Source organism: Geotrypetes seraphini, chromosome 5 (genome assembly GCF_902459505.1).
Source record: "Geotrypetes seraphini chromosome 5, aGeoSer1.1, whole genome shotgun sequence".
Classification (NCBI taxonomy): domain Eukaryota; kingdom Metazoa; phylum Chordata; class Amphibia; order Gymnophiona; family Dermophiidae; genus Geotrypetes; species Geotrypetes seraphini.
In genome coordinates, this window is record NC_047088.1 from 209820928 (window position 1) to 209837797 (window position 16870).

The following is a 16870-nucleotide window of genomic DNA, read 5'->3' on the forward strand; positions in this document are numbered from 1 at the left end:
GGGACAGATGCTGCCAATTGTTTAGAAGTCAATTCCAGGGCAGAAATACGATCCACCACCTGATCCAATTGTTCCATTATCACACTGAGGTCACTCTGCTTCTGTTGCTTATTGGGCCGTCTCTTCTTCTGTGTCTTGGGTCCATCCCTATTGGGTGGTGCATCAGAAGAGAAAGTCTGGTCTGCTGGACGAGATGAAACAGGTCCTGGAGTGGAAACTACAGAGCTACTAGGTTCCAAAGCAAGTGAATTCTGAACTGCGCATACACTCAGCTTAGGTTCCTTAGATCGTGCTTTGGGCACTGGTTTCTCAGACGGGCCTGCAGGAACCCTGACTTTATGATCATAGAAATCCTCAGCTACGGCTAAGATCGATGAGTAAGATGCCTTCTTCATACCAGCCACAACCACACTCATATATTCAGGCAAGGCTTTTGCAAAGAGAGATCGGAATTCTCCATACTCCAGTTCGTCTTCAGAAGGAGTCCTGTCTGGAAAGAAATGTCGTTTCAGACGGAAAGCAAATTCACGGGGATTTTCTTGGAGTCCACAACGCAAATGGAATGCAGCTTTGCGAGATTCAATGGAATCAGCGTATGTACCATAACGTCTTTTGAGTTGTTGTTCCACCTCTAACACATCCGAAGTACCAGTGATGATGGATCGCAACGTCTCAGAACACTCAGAAGCAAAGGACCAACGGAGTAAACGAAGCTTATCACTGTCCTCTGTCACTGCATAAGTCTCAAAGAACTCATGTATTGAGGCCAAATGTGCTTCAATAGTTAGCTTAGTTCCCTCTCTAAAAGGTTCTATCATTTGTTTAAACATCTTCATTATCTGTACGTGATAGGGTGGTATAGTATAAACACCTCCTTTCTTTTGAGTTTCTTTCCCTGTTTCATTATTGTGCTGTGACCTTTGTGGAGTATGTTGTGAAATGTCTGGTGCTTTGGTGCCATCTGGTGGTTGTTTAGGCTCACTGTAAACTGACCTTACCGGGCGTGGTTTAGAGTCAGAAGGTTCAGTGACGTCACAGGAATTTGAGATAGACCTTACAGGGCGTGGTTGCTGCACTGGGCGGTCAGCTAGTGTCACTAATTTCTCAGGGCAGGGTTTGTTACTAGGCAACAAGTCATCTGCAGTAGAATCAGAACACTCCTGCGAATTCCTGTTCCCACCTTCCCCACTAGAGCTGTAAAAAGAACGAAAGACGGTTCTAGGAGCCGGTTTAGGAAAATGAAGAGGCGACACAGGGGGAGAGACAGTTTTAATATCCCTCTCACTACAAATAGCAGCAACTTTGTCTTGCAACACTTTCACATCAGAAGCTAACGCAATTCTTTGGAAAGATATATCTTGAACATTCTGGCGCAGAGCCAAATTATCGGCATCTGCCTGACATAACAAGTCAGTTAGCTTTGTGACCTGTAACTTACTTTCAGAAAGTCGGTTCTGAGACCCAACAAAGTCCGCTTGTAAGGCACATAATTGCCTGTCAGCACGGGCTGCCTTATCAGTAGACAGACGTTCGGTAGCGTCTAACTTTTCACCCAGACAAACATAAGCAGAAGTTACGTCTGCAAGTTCCATCTGCAACCTAGATAAAACCTCAGCATGATTTTTCTGACAAGTAGATAAAGAAAGCTGTAAATCTGCCTTCTGAGCCCGGACAGTATTAAGTTGCGTCACTAAAGATGGACACTTAACACAAGAAATATCCACTGTACTTTGTTTCTGACTTTCAAGTTCAGCATTCAACTCAGAACATTGATGTCGTAACTCAGACATCACCTGATCAAAGTCGGAATGTTGATCTTCACAATTAGAAGCCAACAGTTCAAGGGAATCATTACGAGTCCGTTCTGCCTGTAAAGAATTTTTACAATCCTCTAATTGCTCATATAAATCACTCTGAAGCTGACGTTGTTGAGATAAACTAGCAGAGACAGAAGTTTTAAAAGCAAACAACGCACAGATGAGCTCTGAATAATTTTCTCCTGTAGGCTTAGTACGAGCATGTAGGAGACGCTGCAATACTGAACAGTACGCCTGATTAGAGTCCTCTATATCAGCATGTAATAAACGAACAAGGTCAGAAAAATACACATCAGAATCTGTCTGTTTTAAAACTTGCACAGCTAATTTCTGAAAAACATCCTTTTCAAGAGCATGCCACGAAATCTGAGTCTCAGTGTCAACAGACATGGCTAAGGTCGTAAATTAGAAACCTAGATATCCCGGACGAGCCCCCAAAATCTGTAGAAGGATTTATGGTTCACTTAGCAGTATTATAAACACGTTACGTTTCTGTTAAGTGGTCTAGAGAAAACCATAACCTTTTATTCAAGTTCAAATATCATGGTCTAATTATACGACACAAACCCAGGCTAATGAGAAATATCTTTATTATGAAAATAGAAAAATATAATTCACAAGCCAGCTGCAGAATCTAAATATTGTTCAAAATATCTAATTACACAAATGAAACTCAGTACATGATTGTCACAATCTAATGGTTAGACAATTAAGTAAAACTTCTTGTTAAACACACACTATTCCTTATAATAATAATCCCTGATTAGCAAATGATTATATTATCACCCAGGTAACTTTTCAACCCTTTACCTTTATAATAGATTCCTATCTAATTCCCAAGCTAATAAAAGTAATTTCCGTATGCTCACCCTTAATTAGCCTCTCCGGCACGATTAGGTGGAAGAGAAAACTTTTTGTCAGCTGGAAGACGTCAGGAATACCGTTGTAAAAGTTACACGTGTTGAAAATCCTTGATGAGGCTATAAATCATCAGCAATAAGTTCCGTTTATCTGTGCTAAGTTCAGAACAGTTTTTAAATGTCCGAATTTCTATCTCTTAGGCAGAGAATCACACAAGGTAACTTACAGGTCTAATTATTGAAAGAAAAAGTTTACAATTAGAACATCTGTGAGCAGATCTGAGCTTCCCCGGACCTTATCACAGACTAACTAACTATTAATTAATTAGCACCTTTCTTTTCTTGAATCTCATCAGATGACTTCCTCGGACCAATCCAGAAACAGAACTTGATGAATAGCCTTTCTGTATAAAGTATCATATATGCTGGAAGACCCAGGGCCGTTAGACAGATAAGAACAGAATAATTTCTTCAAGATTCACACTGTCCCATTATTAAAGCACAGATGAATGCCCTTGAATAGCAACATTCGGGTACATCCCCATAATGCATCATTCTTCTTACTTCTTGCAAAATTCATGCTGGAAAGTTGCTTGCAGAGAGATATTCTTGAAACAATGGTTCAGGCTTGATGACATCATGGAGGCCTAACCTTCAGGTGTGAATACGGAAATATCCCTACAATAGGAATTCTATGAGCATTGAAGCATGTACCACGCTGGTTCATGCTAAAAACCTCTAGAGCAGCTTGATAAAAGGGGCCATTAAATAGTAAGGGGAATTTGAAAGGGGGGAGGGTAACTGATTAATGACCAATAATAAGCAACTAGTAAAAATATATACAGTGCTCCCCCGGTCATTCGCAGTCGGCGATTTGCAGTCCCGGTCATTTGCGGTATTTTCCGACTGCGAATGACCAGGCAGCCAGAGAGCAGCCGGAGCACCGGCGAGTGAAAGAAATCACTCGCGGTATGCTCCGACCGCTTCTTCCTGCACTAAAGTCGGGCCTCACCAATCAGGAGCTGCTTTGACACGCAGCTCCTGATTGGTGAGGCCCAACTTTAGTGCAGGAAGAGGCGGTCGGAGCATACCGCGAGTGATTTCCTTCACTCACCGGCGCTCCGCCTGCTCTCTCCGGTTGCCGTCTCCTGTCTCCCCTGCTAAAAAACATATTTGCGTTTTTTCAACATTCGCGGGGGTTCCTGGAACGGAACCCCCGCGAATATCGGGGGAGTACTGTATCTACTAACTCTGAATTCTGGTTGTAAACATTCCACCTCCATTAAGAAGCAAGCATCTTTGTTTGGTGCTGAAGGTGTGTGTTGGTGAATTAGTTTTGCCTTGATGACTCTAATTAACAATACATCTATATTTCTGCTGACATTAAAGATAGAATTCCTATGAGCATCGGCGCTATTCCCATCGTGGCCAGCACTAAAAACTGTGGTACGGTTTTGTAAAAAGGAGGGGGCTTAAATAACAACTTGTCTTTCTACTTGACTTTATTTGAGATGTAACAATGTTAAGTTGTGTGTATGAAAGGTTTAAAATTAATAAAATGAGCTAACAGTAAACTTTGGATTCCATTTACTGATTAACTAGTCATTGTGTCTAAATTCAAGTTAAGTGCACAGTTACTAAATAGACCCCCCCATTAAGGACAATGGGACTTGCTTTATTTAATGTGCATTAAATCATATTAAAAATACATTAAGGTTGATTCTGTTAACACATGTTAGGAAATAGAGTTTTTAATCTCCATTAAGATCTCACATTTAAATTATGTTTCCAAAACTAGCAAATAACATGCAAATTTCAGTAACACAGATCAGTACATCTTTCTCAATATATTTTTGCAAATTATATTTAATCTTAGAAATAATGCATTAATTGTTGTCTCCTGCATTCTAAACATTTATGAACAAATCTTAAATAATTGTCAAGTACATAGCTACTTATACAGTTAGAAAGGCTAAGTGAATATTGCCCACCCTATATAAAAGTAAATGGATTGTCAGTGGAAGAAGCCCTGGTACAAAGTTATACCAGAGAAGGGAGCTCTGCATTTTCAAAACTGTGGTTGTTACTTTTCACAGAAAAAAAGACCGATAAAAAGTCTGGTTCAAATCTCCATGGACTCTTTTTCCTGGACAATGTTCAAAGGGAAAGTACATGTGTATTTTCTTATTAAGAAATTGCATCCAATCCAGAGGTAGAAGTACCTACAGATTTTGCACCTGACTGCACAGTTTTGAATATAGCCCCGAATACATTAGGTAGATTGTGAGCCCGCCAGGACAGACAGGGAAAAATGCTTGAGTACCTGAATAAATTAATGTAAACCGTTCTGAGCTCCCCTGGGAGAACGGTATAGAAAATTGAAAAAAAAAAAAAATAAATAGTAGGGCAATCACTTAACCGCTTACCTTTATGCCATATCTACTACTACTATTAATTATTTCTAGAGTGCTATGAGATATACATAGCGCTGTACAAAGTCACAAAGGAGACAATCCCTGCCAGAACATCCCCCCCGCCCCCCATTGAAGATCGCCGGCAGAAGGTGCCCAATCCCTCCTGCTGGAACACCCCCGTCTCCTCTCCTTGAAGATCGTGGCATGAGGGATGCCCAATCCCTCCTGCCGGAACACCCCCCCCCCCCGTCGTCCCCCCTTGAAGATCGTGGCAGGAGGGATGCCTAATCCCTCCTGCTGGAACACCCCCCATGCCTCCACCTGTGAAATCTTAGGTTGGCACATGTGCCTATGGCCCCACCCATAGGCGGGCCTTAGGCCCCTTCCCGGTGCATCCTACAGTGCACCGGGAAGGGGCATTCATTGGAGGCGTGCCAGACAGTGGGAAGACCCGTCTGCCTGGCCAACATTAAAAGGTTAGAGGGGGGTCCAGAGAGGGGTTAGGAGGAGTGGGGAGCCACATTGGGGGAGGGGCACATATGTGTGTGGGTGTTCCGGCATCCCTCCTGCTGTGGTCTTCAAGGGGGGGTGGAGGGGTGTTCCGGCAGGAGGGATTGGGCACCCTCCTTCCAGCGATCTTTATGGGCAGGTGGGGGGGTGTTTCGGGCAGGAGGGATTGGGCATCCTTCCTGCTGCATTCATTTGGGGTGGGTTGGGGGTGTTTCAGCCAGGAGGGATTGGGCATATTTCCTGCCGCATTCGTTCAGGGGGGACTGGCAGCCGCTAAACTTATCGCAGCAGGGAGATCCCTTGCTGAGATAACTCAGCAGCCGCGCCTTTAGTGAACCTGATTCTAACCAGTGTCTATAACATAGACGTCAGTTAGAGAATCAGGTTCACTGTAGGCACGATTCTGTATAGGACGCCCATTAGCTTCTGAGACTGGGCTTCCTATACAGAATCTGGGCCTCGATGTTTAATTGTAATCTGCCTAGAAATAAGTTGATAGAATTAAAATTGATAGAATAAAAATATAACAAATAAATAAATAAATATATTTGAGACTTAATATTCTTATATTAAACATTTAAATGGGATTGACAATAAACTATTCTTTTATCAGTTTTCTTAGTGTGAAGGAATATACAAGAGGAATCCCCATTCTTACTACACGGTAGCTTCAAGTTTAATACAACTCCTGTAACAGCAAATTTGTCCTCCAATGGCAAAATGAAGCGAGTGGAAAATTCATATAAGAACATAAGCAGTGCCTCCGCTGGGTCAGACCTGAGGTCCATCGGGCCCAGCAGTCCGCTCACGCGGTGGCCCAACAGGTCCTGGACCTATGCAGTAATCCTCTATCTACACCCCTCTATCCCCTTTTCCAACAGAAAATTGTCCAATCCTTTCTTGAACCCCAATACTGTACTCTGTCCTATCACGCCCTCTGGAAGCACATTCCAGGTGTCCACCACACGTTGGGTGAAGAAAAACTTCCTAGCATTTGTTTTGAATCTGTCCCCTTTCAACTTTTCCGAATGCCCTCTTGTTCTTTTATTTGTTGAAAGTTTGAAGAATCTGTCTCTCTCCACTTTCTCTATACCTTTCATGATCTTGTAAGTCTTTATGATATCCCCTCTAAGTGTCCTCTTCTCCAGGGAAAAAAGCCCCAGTTTCTCCAATCTCTCAGCGTAAGAAAGGTTTTCCATACCTTTTATCAGACGTGTCGCTCTCCTCTGAACCCTCTCGAGTATCGCCATATCCTTCTTAATGTACGGCGACCAATATTGGATGCAGTACTCCAGATGCAGATGCACCATCGCCCGATACAACGTCAGGATAACTTCTTTCGTTCTGGTTGTAATACCCTTCTTGATTATACCTAGCATTCTATTTGCTCTCTTAGCGGCCGCTGCGCACTGTGCCGTCGGCTTCATTGTCATGTCCACCATTACTCCCAAGTCCCTTTCTTGAGTACTCTCATTTAATAACATCCCTCCCATCGTATAGTTGTACCTCAGGTTTCTGCTTCCTACATGTAATACTTTACATTTCTCAACGTTTAACTTCATCTACCATCTCGTCGCCCATTCCCCCAGAGAACCAGGGAAAACTTATTTTGAACCTCAGTAATCAGTTTACGCTGCCAGGGACCTTTCACTAAAAGAACCCACCTGCTACTACAGCATTTACTGTAGTTCAGGCAGAATTAGATGCATGTATAGCACATGCTTCCCTAAAGTCCAATATTAATTACACACATAGAAAACATGGTGTAGACCAGTAGTACCAGGCAAATTGCATTTTATTAAACAATCAAAACCCAACATGGCCACGTTTTGGCTTTCAGACTGCGTCATCCCAAGACAGCCTGAAAGGTGAAAAGTGGCTACGTTGAATGTTTAATAAAGGCAACTTTTCTGGTACTACTGGTCTGCTCCATGTTTTCTACTTACTTCCTATTGCCATTGGAGGACAGAAATACTAGTTGCTATTTTTAATTTGCAGCTGCCACACAATCAAGCTCCACGTTAAGCTGCGGTATTTCAAAATTTTACTGCAGTTTAATAAAAGGACCCCTAAATATTTAACACTGGCATTAAATATGTATTTTTTGCTGTTGCTTATTTGTATAGCGATACTGACTATATGGAATAAGTCAAATGATGCAACTAGCCTTTTAATTATTCAGCTCACGACATTGGCTAAATGTCAGGCCCAATAATGTAGAAACTATTAACATTATAATTTAAAATATTAAACTAGGGGTGTTCAGCTTGGTCCACAGTTGGGTTTTCAGGATATCCCTAATGAATATGCATGAGGGAGATGTGCAGGCTTAAAGATTTATCTCATACATATTCATTAACCCAGGGGTCTGCAACCTTTAAGACATAAAGAGCCACTTGGACCCGTTTTCGAAAAGAAAAAAACAACTTGAAGCCGCAAAACCATTATAAAACAAATCTAACACTGCATATATTGTTTCTTATCTTAATGCTATATACAGGATCACTAAATTGAAAATAAAATCATTTTTCCTACCTTTGCTATTTGGTGATTTCATGAGTCTCTGGTTGCACTTTCTTCTTCTGACTGTGCATCCAATCTTTCTTCCTTTCTTTCAGCCTCCTGTATGTTTCCTCTCCTCCAGACCTCATTCTCTCCCCCAACTTTTTCTTTCTGTCTCCCTGTTCCCCCTTCTTTCTGTCTCCGTGCCGTCCCCCAAGCCACTCGGTTTGCTGCCACCGCAATCGGGGAACAGCCCCCAAGCCACCACCGTCCCAAGCTTTCCCTGCAGAAGTGTTGCGCTGACCAGCATTCCGCTCCCTGACGTCAATTCTGACGTAGGAGAGGAAGTTCCGGGCCAACAAGGCATTTCTCCTCATTCCATCCAGCCTGAGCCCCATCTCTCCTTGATCCAGCATTTCCCTTCTGTGTCTGTCAGAATTACCATTCCACCTATTTTCCAGCATCACCCTTCTTTGTGTCCATCTCACCTATATCCCTATCTCACCACTTTTTCAGAATCTTCATTTGTCTCTGTCCTTGTCTTTACCCCATGTTCACCATTTGCTCTTTCAATGTCTTTATCTCCCCCCCCACACTTTTTCAGCATTACTTCTATGTCTCTATTTCACCTCCTCTTCATGTCCCCTCTGTATCTCTATCCTTATTCAGTAGGTCCTGCTTACCCTTTCTCTGCTTTGTGTCACTATCTCCATTTTCAGCTTTCCCCCCTTTTCCTTTGTTACTGCACCCTGTAGCTAGAATCTTCCCACCCTCCCTCCACTCCGGCCCAGCCCAGTATGAAAGATTTCCTTTTGTTTCCCTCCCCTCTCTCTTTCTCTCTCTCTTCTCCTCCCTCACCCACGAGTCCTGCATCTGGCCCTCTCCCTTCTACCTGCACCTGGCAACACCCCCCTGCTCCGCGGCTCTCTTCAGCAACTCGTCAGCAGCAGTGATCAAGACAAGCTGCCGACATCGAGGCCTTCCCTCTACGAGTCCCGCCTTTGTGGAAAAAGGAAGTTGAAACGAGCGGGACTCGCAGAGGGTAGGCCCCGACGTCAGAAGCTGCTGCTGAGTTGCCGAAGAGAGCCGCGGAGCAGGGGATGTGGCCGGAAGCAGGTAGAAGGGAGAGGGAGATAGGAAGGCTGTAGATCTCCGGAGCATGACACCGACCCCGGCCAGGATGATTTCTTTTTCAGGCACCTTACAAGTCCAGCGTCGCGGCGGGAAATAGCCATGCTGAGCAGTGAGCTCAGCACTACACAGATGAAAGCCTTGCTTGCTGATTGGTCCGGCGGCACGGCGGGGCGGGGCCGCCGGACCAATCAGCAAGCAAGGCTTTCATCTGTGTATGTGCTGAGCTCACTGCTCAGCATGGCTATTTCCCGCCGCGACGCCGGACTTGTAACTGCATGCCTGCGTGACACACTACCGGAGCCGCAGCAAAGGTGGAAAAGAGCCGCATGCGGCTCTGGAGCCGCAGGTTGCCGACCCCCGCATTAACCTAAAGCCTAAGCTTGGGGTTTTTTTTCTAGTTAAATAGCTGCCTATTGGATAACTCAAATTCTTAAAACCAGCTATTAAATATTTAATACAAACAAGTATTATCTGAATCAATTCAATTTTAATCTTATCTCCCACAGTTCATTTCATTACAGTACTTTTACAACTTACCAATACTTAATTTATTAATAAATATCAGAATAATTTAGTAAGTGAACCCAATCCCCACCACTCGCACTAACTTCCCAACTTTCACACACATACTACAGTCATTGTGATTACTTTTATCCAAAACTGGATCTTGGTTATTTCATGAGTTCATTAGTCCATGATCATCTAGTCAGAGAGGCTTCAAATGAGAGCTGCACAACAGTCTAGCACATGAAAATCACAGTTTCTTAAACACAACTGGCAGGCCTCTCTGTCCTCATGATGGTCTTGTTCTTCAATTCATAAAGCATTCAGCTCAATACAAGACTGTGTTTTGCCACCTGGCATCTTCAGGAGCTGTGTTTGCAAGGCTCACCAACATCACAACTTCACCTACAATCCAAAATAATTTACATACATTCCCTTTCATTCATAGTAAAATCTCACCAAAATCTTTAAAACACCTTTCACCTACCAGTAAACTAAACTTATTAGGGATATTCATTAGGGATATCCTGAAAACCCAACTGGCCTGTGAACCCTAGGACAGGTTTGAGTACCTCTATATACCTTATGCTTCTTTTGTCATTTCTTATATCAATTGATCCCTTCCCTACCCCACATCGACAATCGATGTTTCTATTTCCTTTCCCCACAGGCAGTGGCAGGTAAAGCATCAGTAGACAACAGCTTTGGAACCCAGTGGATGTGTGCATTCCCATGCTCTCCAGGCATCCTACTACTATATACTTCCTGGTTAAAAGGAATGCATTTACCTGTGGGAATGAGGAGCATGTGCTGAAATGTGAGCAAGAGTTGTTGTTTTTTTTTTAAATTGAATTAGCTCTTAGCTTGAGCTGGCATCATGGTGAGAGCATTCTCAGTTCACTTCATCAGCAGTTGGCAAATTCAGCAGAAAAGACCTGCTTATCGGGTAAGAGAATATCTGGGATATTCATATTGTAATGAAAGTGATAATGTATGGCATGATTCTGAGTGGGAAGTGGTCTACATATGTATAAAGAAGGTGTTTATATGATTTTTTTGTTTTTGTTTTGCAGGTTTTCTTTGTAATGCTTGTATAACATTGTATAATTAATGTATGCACAGATATTCAAAATGATTTAGATGGCCAGGAGAGGGTCCTAGACATTAAGGGGCTCATAATCGAAATGGAAATACGTCTAAAAATGGCCTAAATCGGCACTTAGGCGATCAATGAGACAAGTCATCCAAGTGCCGATAATTTAACCGGGTTTTAGATGTATCTAAAAATGACTTAGGCCTTCACAGAGCTGCAGTACGCCCAGAGCTAAAAGGGTTGTTTTAGGAGGACTGTTGAAGGAGGGATTTGGGTGGGTTGTGGGCCGTCCTAGACTTAGTATGTATTAGACAGAACTTGGACGTTGTGACTTAGGCCATCTAAAACCAGGTCTAAGTCACAAGAAGGTATTCAAAGTGGCCAGATAACCACTGTAGGGACAAAGTACAGACCCCTACACACTCCTCCAGTGATCACTAACACTCCCTCCCCAACACACACACTGCCATAAAAATCATAATAACAACTTTACATATCTGCCTCCAGAACATCAGCACCTGGCAGCCTAGCATAGGAAAGCCTAGTAGAGCTGCACAGAGGTGGCTTAAGTGGGCTGGGGGGTGGGCTAGTGAACCATGGAGAAGAAGACCCAGGCCTATAAGCTACTCTAACCACTGCATGCATGGTGAAACGTGTGCATCCCCCCAACACCCAAAGTGGCACCTGCTGCCATAAGGGCTATTTGGGTGGTAGACAGCTGGGTCTAGTCAGTTCTGAGGGGTGTTTTGGGGGGCTCACCATGATCTATAAGGTTGTTGTGGTGAGATGTGTATGCGGCACCCTTTTTGTAAAGTTCACAGCAATGCCCTGTAAGGTACCCCACTACTCTGGTGCAATGTTTGGGTGTCCAGTCCATCACTTTGCTGACCTCGCCCATGTCCAAAAGGTCTTTTTCTAGGCGTTTTTGACTTGGACAAATTTTTGGATGAAAATGGGGTATAAAGATAGACGACTAAGTGGTCTGGACGATCAGACGGTTGGATGTACAGTTAGACGATTTTCGATAAAAATAAATGTTGGACGTATTTTTCAAAAATGGATCTTTTCCCATTGGGTTGGTTTTTTTTTTTTTAAATATCAATAGATTTTTATTGAAAAAAACCAAACCATACAGCAACACATACAGGACCATCGGTCAATAAACAATGAACACAGACAAACTACAAGGTCCAATCCACAGAACTGGACCCAGCGCATGTTCGATTCTGGGCGACTAGCGACATAGGCCCAAAACGGACATAGACGTATCTTTTGATTATGCCCCTCTAAATTTCTTGTCCAGGACTAAGCGGGAATCTTCAGCGGCACTTAACTGGATAGTGCTTTTAAATATTCCCGCTAACTGGCCACCCCCTAATCTGTGAGGTTAGGGGTGGAGCAGTAACCTAGCCAGTTAACAGCTATATTCAACTAAACTGGGTAACTTCATAAAGATAGGACAAAAGCTGTCTCAATTTCATGCAGTGAGATTAACCAGACCCCAGTCTGAATATTGGCCAGTGCTTGGTTAAGCTCTAGTTAGCGACAGGAAAGGTTTAATGCTGCCTTCCTTCTAATCCTCCTCCCAAGTGTCCACTTACTCTGCCCCCTAGTGGCTGCATCAAGAAAATGGCTGCTGCGATTTCTAGAAATTTGTCCTTCTGCCTGTGCTTTTGCAAACGGTATTTCTTTGAGTTTTATTGGTTTTATTTTCTGATCCTCACCTACGCCAAAGTACAGTATTTTGATAGGTTAAGAAAAAGAAATTTACCCCCCCCCCCCTTTTTTTTAACAAAGCCACACTATCGGCTGCTGCATGGCAAAAGCCCCAAAGCCCTTTAAATCTTTATGGGCTTCAGGACAGTTACCGTAAGGGGTGGGTTATAACTGAATTCACAAATCACATATCATTTATAAGTATATTTGGATATCATGTTTATCAACATTGCTATACTCCAATTTGAAAATGAATTGTTCTGTCTTTCCCGTACAGCAAGATACCCACTGTAAATGTTTCCTTTCATTGTTATGCAGAAGATGTGGTTTCACGAATCAACTGTCAAATCTTTTTACAATATTAAACGACATGAGCAGTGAGGCAAGATCAGTTGTTTCCAGCTATTAGACACCCATGTTCTATATAGGTTTGCAAATTCAATCTTCCAATAAAAAAAGACACCCCTCTACTGCTTTGATTTAAAGATGGGGTTGTTTTGCAAAGTGCATGTGAAAACTGTGTTTTAGTAATAGGCAGATTGTTTGAACCACCAGATTTCAGTTCGTTTCCTAGTCTTAACTTTACCAAGTCTGGCAAGTGTTATCAGCAACGGAAAAATAGAATAACCACACTTTGACGTTATGCTGAGATTAATTATGAACCTTAGTGCTATCTAAGAGATGAAGCATCAACCTTTTACCGTCTGTCTCAGAAACATTAACAGATTCCATGGATCCTTCTAAGTAAATTTAACTGAACATCAGGAATTCAGATTAATTATAGATGTATTGTGTTGTATTTATTATATTTTATATACCGCGCTTGTACATATTTTTCCTGTATTAAGCGGTTTACAAAATTAAATACATTAGGCACTTTGGACTTCACTCTCTGTCCCAAATGAGCTCACAATCTAAACGGAATCAAAGAGAAAATTTATCTGGACATATCCAGAGGGACTGGAAGGATGTACCGCAGTATTTACCACATAGATTTTAGAAATAACATTTGCATAGGGCATTTAGGTCAGGACATTTGCAAAATTTCAAGCTACTTTACAAAAGGCTTTGCCAGTTCTTTGCAACAGCACACTGGAAAACTTATTTACTATGGGGCTGATTCTATAAAGGACACCTAAAGGTAGGCGCCTCTTAGGTGCCTAACATAATTGGCAAAATACCTTTAACAGCCTCAATAATCAGTTTAAAAATTGAATTGGGTTATAGGCTCTTATCGCAATGTGCATGGCAGCGCCTAAGGCCTATGGGACTGGTTCTATAAACAGCGCCTAAATCAGCTGGTGCCTACAACAATGTGCCAGTCACATGTCAATCACACTTAGGCGCCATTTACAGAATTGCGGCTAGCAGCGCCTATGTAAAATCTTAGGCACTTGAAATGCAGGTGAAGGTTTAAAAGATCTACATTTCAGGCGCCTTCATTTTTGGAGAATCCTGCTTAGCGGTGCCTAACTTATGCTCTACCCATAGAAACACCCACTTAGGTGTTAGGCACTACTAAACAAACTGCAATAGGTGCCTATCTTTTATAGGTGCCCATGTTTACTTAGTATGTTGGGGAGGGGGTGGGGATCAAGGGATTGTAGTCCTCTGGAGTGTTCGTTAAGAAGAAAATTCTTGTCCTTGTGTTAGATGAGGTTTTTAAATTTTTTTAAACTACTTATTGAGGCTATTAAGGGTATTTTGCCAATTAAATTGGCACCTAGCGAAGCCTAGCCTAGTCAAGAGATGCTTAACTTTAGGCACCCTTTATAAATGCCCTAAGTGGGCATTTCTATGGGTGGAGCGTGAGTTAGGCACCATTAAGCGCAATTGTCCAAAAACGTAGATACCTGAAACGTAGCCTTTTAAAACTCTTGTCTACATTTCAGGCACCTAAGTTTTTACATAGGTGGCGCTAGCTGCGATTCTGTAAACGGTGCCTAAGCGTGATTGACACATGGCCAGCACCTTTTTTAGGTGCCGGCTCATTAGGTGCCATTTATAAAATCAGCCCCCTATTCCTTCTTTTCCCATCCAACAGTATGGGGGAGGGGGGGGGGGAAAGCAGTAAATTAGACCCCAGAGAAGTTGCAGCAGATTTTTGAGAGGATGCCCTCTTTGTTCCCTGTACTTGAACTAATAAAGGAATAGTGGGAGGTTAGAGTTGGGGTGAAAGGGCATAGTCGCTGACTCCTTGATTGAAAGAAAATTTGTCAAGGCCTACTCTAAAACCATTCCCACTTCATCTTATCAGTATCTTCCTGAGAATTAACTCTGTTGCAGATTTTAGTATTATCTACGAAGACATAAGAACATAAGAATTGCCGCTGCTGAGTCAGACCAGTGGTCCATTGTGCCCAGCAGTCCGCTCACGTGGCAGTCCCTAGGTCAAAGACCAGTGCTCTAAATGAGCCCAGCCTCACCTGCGTACTTTCCAGTTGAGCAGGAACTTGACCAACTTTGTCATGAATCCCTGGAGGGTGTTTTCCCCTACGACAGACTCCGGAAGAGCGTTCCAGTTTTCTACCACGCTCTGTGTAAAGAAGAACTTCCTTACGTTTGTACAGAATCTATTCCCTGTCTTTATCTACTAAGTCTATTCCCTTCAGTATCTTGAATGTTTCGATCAAGTAGTATCATTTATAAAAATGCTGGGAAAGAACAGGACCAAGGACTATCCATGTGGCATGCCTCTATCCTCAGAGTGAAGTATATTTACCACTGTCCTTTCTCCCACTCAATCAGTTTCTAGCCCAATCACTTAGGACCCATACTAAGAGTACTCAGTGCTCAGTTTTCTTTATAAATTGCTTATGTGGTACCATGTCAAAGGCCTTATTGAAATGTAAGTATACCACACTTTCTGCTCTTCCTCAATCCAATTCTTTGGTCATCCATTTAAATAAATTTATTAGATTTTTCTGAATGATATATCTCTTGTAAAACCTGTCCCTGTTTCATTAATTTACTTACCATCAAGATCAGATTAACCAATCAATAGTTCCCAGTCTTCTCCTCCTTACTTCCAATTCTTTTTAGAGAATCTGCATTTCCATCTCCAAGGAGCCATTTTTATTGTCTTGACTCCTTTCCTAGCTTCTCTTAGTTTTTCTAGATACTTGTCTTCCTCTTTCTGCAATTCCTTATATTTTATGAAGGATAATACTTTTTTTCTTACTTTTTATCTTGTTGGAAACTATAGCAGCCTCTTTTTCTCTTACAAACATTTCCTAACAAAAATTGATTTTTTTTTTTGCCCTGTAAATATCTCCCTTTGATTTTGCCCACTGTTCTCTACTTCCCACAGATATAACCATCTAGCTAACACTTCCTTGATGCATTTTCCTATTTTGGAAAAATTAGTTTTCTAGGATCCTTGTTTTGATTAAACCATCACTTCCTAATAATAAGCCACACCATCTGGTGATAACTCAGTGCTAGATGAGCGCCTACTACAACATTACAAACATTTTTTTATATTCACTACATAGACATGTATGCCTGTTTACGTACATAAAGTAGATTTTTGTATGTGTATATGCTATGGGGCTCATTTTCCATAGAGAAAAATGTCTCAAAAGTGGCAATTGGACATTTTTTTCTCTCACAAAAACGTCTTAAGACACGATTTTTGAAACTCAACATCCGCAGTTTTCCTAAATCACAAGGGGGCATTTTGGAAGTGTTTTGGGTGGGCTTAAAATCTGAATATTTTTTCAGTGATAATGGAACAGAAAAAAAGGTCCAGGGTCAAAGTAAATATGTTTTTATCTGGGCCTATTTTAATCATAACTGAAGGGATTGAGGCATGACTCCCCCCACCTTACCTTAGTCCCCCAGTGGTCACTGACCCCCTGCCAACCTACAAAAGCTGTGACAGACAGTAGATACCAAGCTCTATGACAGTTCCAGATATAGCCATTCCTAAGAAGGCAGCAAGTAGATGGAGTGGGGGATAGGAACTAGAGAATGACATGGGGACAGATTTTCCCCATCTCTGCGGGAACTCGTTTTCCCGTCCCATCCCCATGAGTTCTTTACCTGTCCCTGACCCATTCCTACAAGCTCCGTCCTTATCTGCACATACCTCAAACAATTTAAAATCATAAGTGTTCAAGGTGTGTGCGGTTTAGGCAGATCTTACAGGAATGGGACAGGGACAGCGACAAAACTCACAGGGACAGGATGGGGAAATTGAGTTCCTGCGGAGACGGGGACAAATTTGTCCCCGTGTCATTCTCTAATAGGAACAATCCCTAGATCTAAGGATTGTACCTACCTCCTACCCCCTTTATCCTCCAGAAAAATTCATAGTAG

General features: G+C 42.3%; 1 protein-coding gene across 6 annotated transcripts in view; it reads left to right on the plus strand.

Moving 5' to 3' along the window:
- The window catches only part of FIGN (fidgetin, microtubule severing factor), a 362039-nt gene that overhangs the window by 279844 nt on the left and 65325 nt on the right, over positions 1 to 16870 (plus strand). The window contains exon 2 of one of the 6 annotated variants that reach the window (XM_033946806.1): positions 10412 to 10687. The exons of the other annotated variants lie outside the window; for them this stretch is intronic. The gene's annotated coding sequence lies outside the window, so the exon portion shown is untranslated. The remainder of the gene's footprint in view (positions 1 to 10411; positions 10688 to 16870) is intronic. 6 annotated transcript variants of the gene reach the window in all.